The 7,749-nt window shown below is 45.4% G+C and overlaps 1 long non-coding RNA gene across 3 annotated transcripts in view; it reads left to right on the forward strand.

The window, feature by feature from the left end:
- The window catches only part of LOC147656219 (uncharacterized), a 53,664-nt gene extending 49,960 nt beyond the window's left edge, over positions 1-3,704 (forward strand). For 2 of the 3 annotated variants that reach the window (XR_015294804.1, XR_015294801.1), the window contains 2 exons: positions 3,242-3,382; positions 3,476-3,704. This is a non-coding gene — a long non-coding RNA (uncharacterized LOC147656219). Of the gene's footprint in view, positions 1-1,262; positions 1,531-3,241; positions 3,383-3,475 lie in introns of those variants that run through there. The other variant, XR_015294803.1, reaches the window with a different exon arrangement.
- Positions 3,705-7,749: the final 4,045 nt, after the last annotated feature.

Genomic DNA, 7,749 nt, shown 5'->3' on the forward strand with positions numbered 1-7,749 from the left:
AAATCGTCTTCCGCATCGCAAGGAATCGATCTTCGGGTTCAATTCGCGCAGAGGCGTATCGGGAGGATAGAGGTGGCGGTTATACGGCTCCATTTGGTTAATTCATTCGCATATTAGAGCTCTATATCACGAGAAGAGTGCCTCGTCGTGGCAGCACCGCAGCGTACGCGAGACCACTTGCGACTCGCGCTTGCTCGGCCAAGATGTCCGCCTGTGTCTCTTCTCTCTCTCTCTCTCTCTCTCTCTCTCTCTCTGTGCGTACGTACACACGTGCACACACGAGCGCTTCTTGGCCAGCGTGCATACCTCGGCTCACCTTCCACTACGTGTCGTTTGTACCGTTTGACGCTCGGAAGATTAACTACGAGCACGTAGCCTCATCTGTCTATCTCACAGCGTGTAATCGCATGTACGCGACTAAGTGCATCGCAAGAGTAATCAGCAGCGGCCGGGCCCGACGCGGCTTTGATTAATTGAATCCGCCCTAAGAGACGAGCGCGAGCTTTATACCTGCTGGCACGCATGCATTGCCACCGTTCATTCACGGCCGGCCTCGCGGTTAATTATACATCATACCCTGGCAATCATTTCTTATGATTATATTTCAGTGCAATTACGCTTTCGATTCAGGAATCCTGCTTTTGATGTTTATTGAATTAAAACCGGTGGTGGTGGTGGTGGTGGTGGGCGTTTGAGAGCTGTTTAAAATTTTTGGAAAGGACGAGTCTGACCTTCGTTATTAATCGGTTCGAGAAAGAACAGTTTCTTCGATGCGGTGTTAATATTGAAATTGCTCGACGAGGAATAAAAATACAGTGCGATGCAAAATGCAGAGTTGCAGCTTTTCTTAGAGACGGATTATAAAAATTAAACGGTCCAGATTAAAAGAATAACCGGCGGGAGGATTGAACAGATTTGTTGAACACAAAGAACGATCTTGATGAAATATCAGACGGAAGCAACGTCCGTCCTTTATATATTTATTTACCCGGCCGCTTCTCACTCGTTAAATGTAGCATTTGCTCGATTCGTTCTGTATCTACGCTGCTTCGCATCCTGCCATGCACACCTACGCGTATAAAATATATACACGCGTATATATTTTTCCATGTCCTCATCAATTAAGGCAATATTTTGATCGGGCAGGAAGCTGCGGAAGCCGCGGCGAAATCCTACGCGGGATTAATTAATAGTACGCCGTTAATAATTTACGCATCACACACACGCGCGCACACATTGGCGATAAATTCGAAAGCGCGCACGAGGCACAATTACACGCTCAAGCGGAACCACTTTAAATCGACAGAGCGCGCGTCGATCGTCAATACGCGAGGAACATAGAGGATGCGGAGACGCGTCGTACATACTGAAAAGTCGAAACGTGATTAACGTAGGCCTGGCACACGCTCGATTCCTCGGCGTGCATGGCCGATCAGGAAATCACGATCAGGAATACCTGATGGTGTGTGAAGTGGTTTTCGCCCGACCAGATTATCGAAAACATATGGAACGATCGGATAGTGAATCTGGGTAAGTGAAAAAAAAGACGTGACATTATTAAATTATATTAGATTATTAGATTAGATTTCCTTTCCCTTCTTTTCTTTTCTTTTGATTTTACGTAATTGGGAAACAGGTGCTGTGTTTTTTCCATACTTTGAATTTGTTGGTTATGATATGTGACAGGTATGGTGATTTAGGTTAGGTTCGGTTTATTCTTTTTTGTTAAGAGTTAGTCAAGCAGTTAGTTTCTTTTCTTAAAACTTTAACGGTCATTAGAATATATCTATTTCCATGACATTCGATCGAAAAAAAGGCGTGACGCCATTAAATTATAGATAGATTATTAGATTAGATTTCCTTTTCCGTCTCGCTTTTTTTTTTTCTTTTGATTTTGGGAAACAGGTGCTTCCTTTGAATACGTTGATTATGATATGTGACAGGTTAAGCAGTTTCTTTTCTTAAAACTTTAACGATCATTAGAATATCTATTTTCGTGATTCGATTCTAGGGATTTTTTTTATAATTTTCGTTAAGGAAAGTTTATACGATATTCTACGTTGCTCTTGTAATATTTATCCACGAAAAAATTTCTCGAAATGTAAAAACACGTTGACGATTCGTAAATTATCGCGTCTCTCCCATAATTATCCCACAATATCTCTTCCCTTTCCTTCCCGATCCCCATTTTATAGGACGTGTAAATTCTCTACAATTAAAAGCCACGCTGTAACGCGTTAATTTGCATCCCGTATTTTACCATCGGGCATAAAAACGTTATTTTGTCCATAAAACACGCGGAATGCGGTAAATCGATGCTATCCGGGGTGGGGGGAGGGGTAGTAGGAAAGTATCGAAATAATTGCTCATCCGAATGTGAAAAAAATATTACGAAGCCATACCTTGCTGAGAATAGTAATACGATACGTTTCGTGACAGCATAGCGAAATACTTACTGTACATACCTAATAATAATAATCCAGTTTACTTGGCCAATTTGAAACAATCGAATGCCAAAAAAACGAATCCAAACGTATTATTCGATCCGAGATATTCCCGAAGAGGGGGGGAAAAAATAATTTTCGCTCGGCAAGAAGAGGAAACAAGCGCACGTTTACCCGTGCAAAACAAATTCATCCATATGTTAATACCGCATTAAACGACTCACGAAGATGACATAACGAAGACACACTGCCGGCGGAGGGAAGGGAGGCGATAGGAAGGCATCGAAGCGCACCGGCGGCGCCCTGCCTCGGCTCCGTCGAGGCGCCGGCGTCACTTCCGCCCTCCGTTCCGACTTCCTCCGCGCTTTCCACTCTCCCTCCCCTCCTCCTCCTCCTCCTCCTCCTCCTCCTCCTCCATGGTGGAAAGGAAGGACGAAAAGAGAGGAGAGGTTTTCGCCGGTGCACGCGCTGGTTGAAGAATCGGCTCGAGCCGATTCCTTCCAGCCACCGATAAATAAATATGAGACGCACCGGCTAAACAGCTCTCCCGGTTGTTGATCCCGCCCGCTCGTATAAATCAGCGCGCCACCATCGCCTCGGGATTGTGAGTCGCGCTTGTGACCCCGAACTTACCAAGCCCCGGCTGCCCTCACCATCGATTTCGAATTCCACGCGATGCCGCGCGATCGGCGCACGAGTTGTGCCCGTTGGGATTCCGATTCCGTTCGAAGCCCGCGTCTCGAATAAAACTTGCCACTCTCTGAATAATTGGAATTTTTTTTTTTTTTTTCTTCCAGAGAAAGAGAGATGGATATCCGTGATGACAAGAATTTAAAAAGTTGGAAAAATGCCTCGTACTTATGCTATATTAATTGTCGGATGAGCGAGAGTCGTTGGAGGAGAGAAGCTTGGAAAATTTCACGTTGACACGCCCAAAGGTTTTTTTCTTTTGTATATTTTAATATAAGATTTAGTTACGATATACTTATATGAGTTTTCATTAATTAATTAAATGAATTAATTGTTTTCAGTGTTTCCCTCTACTTTTACTTCTCCAAAGTCAATTTCAAGTATTTTTATTTGACCGAACTTCAACTTCAGTTCTATATTATCGGCGGTAATAACATCGGCTCCTATGTTACCATATACTTTTCTGTTTCCATTCTTCTTAAATTTTAAATTCTGCGATTCCAAACTGTATTCTATATTTATATTTCGGTGCATATTATTTACATTGATAAATATACGTATAATATAACATTCTCTTCATGCTCTTGATCGATAACCTTCTTAAACGTAAATGCAAATGTAAATGGTTGAAATCTTATTTTTCTTGAAGAAGGAAGCGTGTTAACGTTTCTGTACAGAAATAACAACAATAACAATGGAACGTGGTGCGATTTGTTTCTTTCACGGGAGAAATTACGAAAAAAAATTCCATCGATATGATTCACGCGGTTCTTTCTAACTCGTTGAACCCGCCGTATCCTTCTTCCTCCTCCCCCCCCCCAATCCCCCCGTCCTCCTCCCCGGGAAAGGGAGGACAATAATCGAGAGGGTTGGCTCTCGAGAGGGATAACGTGGAGGAAGGAGGAACGAGGGATGACAGGATTCATAATTTCACGCGAGCTTATTGCCCCCCGGTTATTTATCCCCTCCGCTCATTCCGCATGCAGCTCGCGCCTAAGCGCCGCGTCTTTTCAGCGAGGATGCGGCCAGGACACGATGCGACGAACCCTCGAAGGCCGACGTCACGACGTAATTTCCCCGACCGTCGACACGATCTGGCCCCTTCCCCCGCAATTATCGATCGATTATCCTGCCGGTATTCTCACGAATTAATCGTCGCGCGAGAGGTCGGACGTTGACTGCCACCGACCGGAGGAGAGGAAAGGAAGTCATCGGCGGTGACCTGGCCGAGGAGAATTTTTCGAGGAGAAACTGTGATTCAGTTTCGAGGAAATTCGACTCTCCGTGAAAATTAAAATTTATTTGAATTATACGGATCAAAAAATAAAATTTCGAATCTCTTATTAATCAATCCTTTCGCGCGCGCAAGAAAGAAGAGGTGTCCCACGACGCGCCTCTTTATAGAAAAGACGTATACGAGGGGCGTATGGGCGAGCGTAGGAGAGGGGAGGGTAACGCTTAGCCACGGAAAGGTAGAGCCGTGGAAGAAGGCCTGTAGGAGGCGTTGGAGGAATAGGAGGCGCAAGCCCAGACACACACCGGTCGGGTTATTTATTGTAACGAGGACTTATGGCGACAGATTTAGGAATTAGGGTATCGCAGCAGGCCCGGCCCCTGGCAAGGGTTTCCATGGAGAGCCCGGGCCACGATACAAACACGTAGGTAGGTGTATTCCACGGCATACAAATACGGCGTCCTAGGGCATCCTCTGCCGGCGAGCACGTATGGACCCACGTGATACCGCAATAATCCGCAAGGATTATCCGCCGTGTCCCACACACCGAGTACGTAGGACGGACGGACGGACGGAGGGAGGGGGGGGGGGCCTATCTGGCCACTGAACCGGCCGTTGGAATATTCGTATCGCCCTCTCGAATTCGGCCTACGAAACCGAACGTTCGAACCGGGCGGCCGTAAATAACAGCCTATACCTTTATCCGACAAAGAATCGAGAGGAGGACTAATGATCTTGATATCAGCCGCTTATCTGTCCAACTTTATCCCCTCGTCCACGAGGGAATCTTCACTTTCCGGGGAAGGATTCGAAGGTAAGATTCGATGAATTAATTGGATAAAGTTTCGACCTAACCTCGCTTTTCTTGTTCTTGGCGAAAAAAAAAAAAAGAAAGGCGGAGTAAAGCGAGAGAAGAGTGAATAACGAGAGGAATGAAATAATTGATCGAGCCAGAGCGGAAAGCAGACGATGGAATACTTGCTCCCGGCCGTTGTAACGAGTAGGCTATCGATGAAGACATAAATTTTCGTTCGCCGCGGACGGATGGCTAAGATGATAAACAGTTAGTAACCAGTTGTGGTTATAACCGAAGAATGAAAATGAATGGAGAAATACGTCATTAATAATGGGTGAATGGAATTTATGCCTGTCGTGTCAATTATATCTTCCTCGTGGCTCATAGAGTTTTGCCTTGCCCCGAGATTTATGATTCGTGTTTCTTGCGCGCAACCGATTCATAATTTCTTAATATAATATCGCGATTTCCTTTTTTTCTTTTCTCCCTCTCTCTCTCTCTCTCTTCAAACGTGGCGGAGGAATTTCGGCGATTCCTTTGTACCTCGACCTATTTTTCCTCGCCCTCCTTTTCTTTGCCTTCTCTCTCTCTCTCTCTCTCTCTCGCCCCCTCGAGTCGAGTCGATAATTTGATTTCGAGATCGCAATTCACGAGTGAAAATATTATTTGTTCGAGCGTTCGCGAGCGTTCAAAAGAATATTAAACCCTTAGATTTTTGTTTCTCTGGTGAAAAACTTCCGACAAGAAGATAAAACTCGAAAATCACGGGATAAATTATCATCTGGGACGGTTGGACCGATTTCCGTATCGCGCGATCTCTCCTTCCTCGTCATCGCCACGGTGATCGTTGCATCTCATTTAAGAAGAGGCAGCGATAAAAAATGCTTGCCAAGCGTGAAATGATCCATTCCATAAATCCTAATAAACGTCCACCTGCCCGGTGCAGACGTGCATAAATAAAAGAGAGGTCGAGCGTGTTCGAGAGCAAAGAGAGAGAGAGAGAGAGAGAGAGGGAGAGAAAGGAAGAGGCAGAAAACGTGATCAGCCGCGTTTTACGCCTATGTGTGTGCGTGGTCACGTGCGTGCGCGCGCAGCGCCGCACAGCTTCATCATGGACGCGGAAGAATAGAGTGGTATTCGTATTCGCACGGGCGAGAGGGGAGAGAGTGGAATAAACGCGAAAAGATGCCGGAGGAGAGATTGATAACCGGATGGGAGATTGCATTTTAAATACGCGATGTAAACAAATCGATAAAACTATTTTTCCACCAATTCACGATACATCGCGTGCGGAGAAGGAGAAAAAAGTATCTCGATATTTTTTTTTTTTTTTTTTTTTTTTTTACGGTCAAATATGGAAATCGTCCTACCTGTCCTCTTCAGTCGAAATATCTGATGCTTTTTCATTCAACAAGATATATCGTTACCGTATCCGAAGTTTACATACATCCTCTTTTTACCTTTTAAGTAGAATGGCTCGAACTTTTTCGAAAGATGTACGGACAGTGTTTAATTTATTTAACTCAAAAAGAACTCGTAAAGGAAGAACGGATAAAACTTCTCTCGAACGTTTCGAAATAACTGTAATAATATAGAAGAATTTCAACCAACCAACTTTTATCTACCATTTCTTTTCTCGTGGCCGTACATCTTTTGGAAGGAACCCTCCCTCACCCCCCCCCCCCGCCGGTATCTCGTATTAATCGGACAAATCGCCCGCTAATCGAGCCAAATAATTTTATTCCCAGACTCTAGAGATCGAGTATCGTAAAAATATATATATATATATATATACGCGTCGCGAGTGTGTTACGCGAGAAAAAACCGGACAATATCTGGCCGGGGCTCGATATAAAGACGCTCGATATAAGAAGAAGAAGAAGAAGAAGAAGCCAAAAGAAATGGACGGAGAGGCGCGCAATGGCAAAAGAGAAGCCAAGAAAGACAGGGGAGGGCGGAGGTGGGGGAGAAACGGTAACAAAAAGAGAGCAAATAGCGGGAAGAAAGGAGGAAGGAAGGAAGGAAGGAAGGAAGGAAGGAAGGGAGGGAGGGAGGGAGAAAGAGATGTATTTCGAAAGTGTATGAGGACGAGCGATGTTAAGGGGGAGGGGAGGGAATCGGCAGGGTAAAAGTAGGAGGGGGGGGAGGCGGAGGATGAAGGCAGTGGGGGTGTGCATTGCGGATTTATTCCCGCCAACACATTCATCATGGCGGATTTAGCTGAACCCGTAACGCATTGCCGTGGATATATATCTGCTTCCATCCCCACCACCACCACCACTACCACTTCCATCCCTCCTCCCTCCCCCCCGGTCGCCCCTCATCCCAATTTCGACCCAATCCTCGCCGGTATATCCCGTATTCTGACAAAACCTCTCTTTTTCAATGACTTCCCGACTCTTTTCCTCGATACTACCGCCACCAGCCAGGCAAAAGGAGAACAACGCTCGTTTACTTCGATACCGTTTCGAGCAGCGATGCTCGAGCAGCGCGTTATGGTCGCGTTACATATGCACACACGATCTTTTTCCTCCGACGAATCGTCGTAAAACGCTTGCCCAATATTTCCCCCACCCAACGTATTG

The sequence above is a fragment of the Apis florea genome, unplaced genomic scaffold (genome assembly GCF_048593485.1).
Source record: "Apis florea isolate Af1SG1 unplaced genomic scaffold, ASM4859348v1 contig_37_pilon, whole genome shotgun sequence".
Taxonomy (NCBI): domain Eukaryota; kingdom Metazoa; phylum Arthropoda; class Insecta; order Hymenoptera; family Apidae; genus Apis; species Apis florea.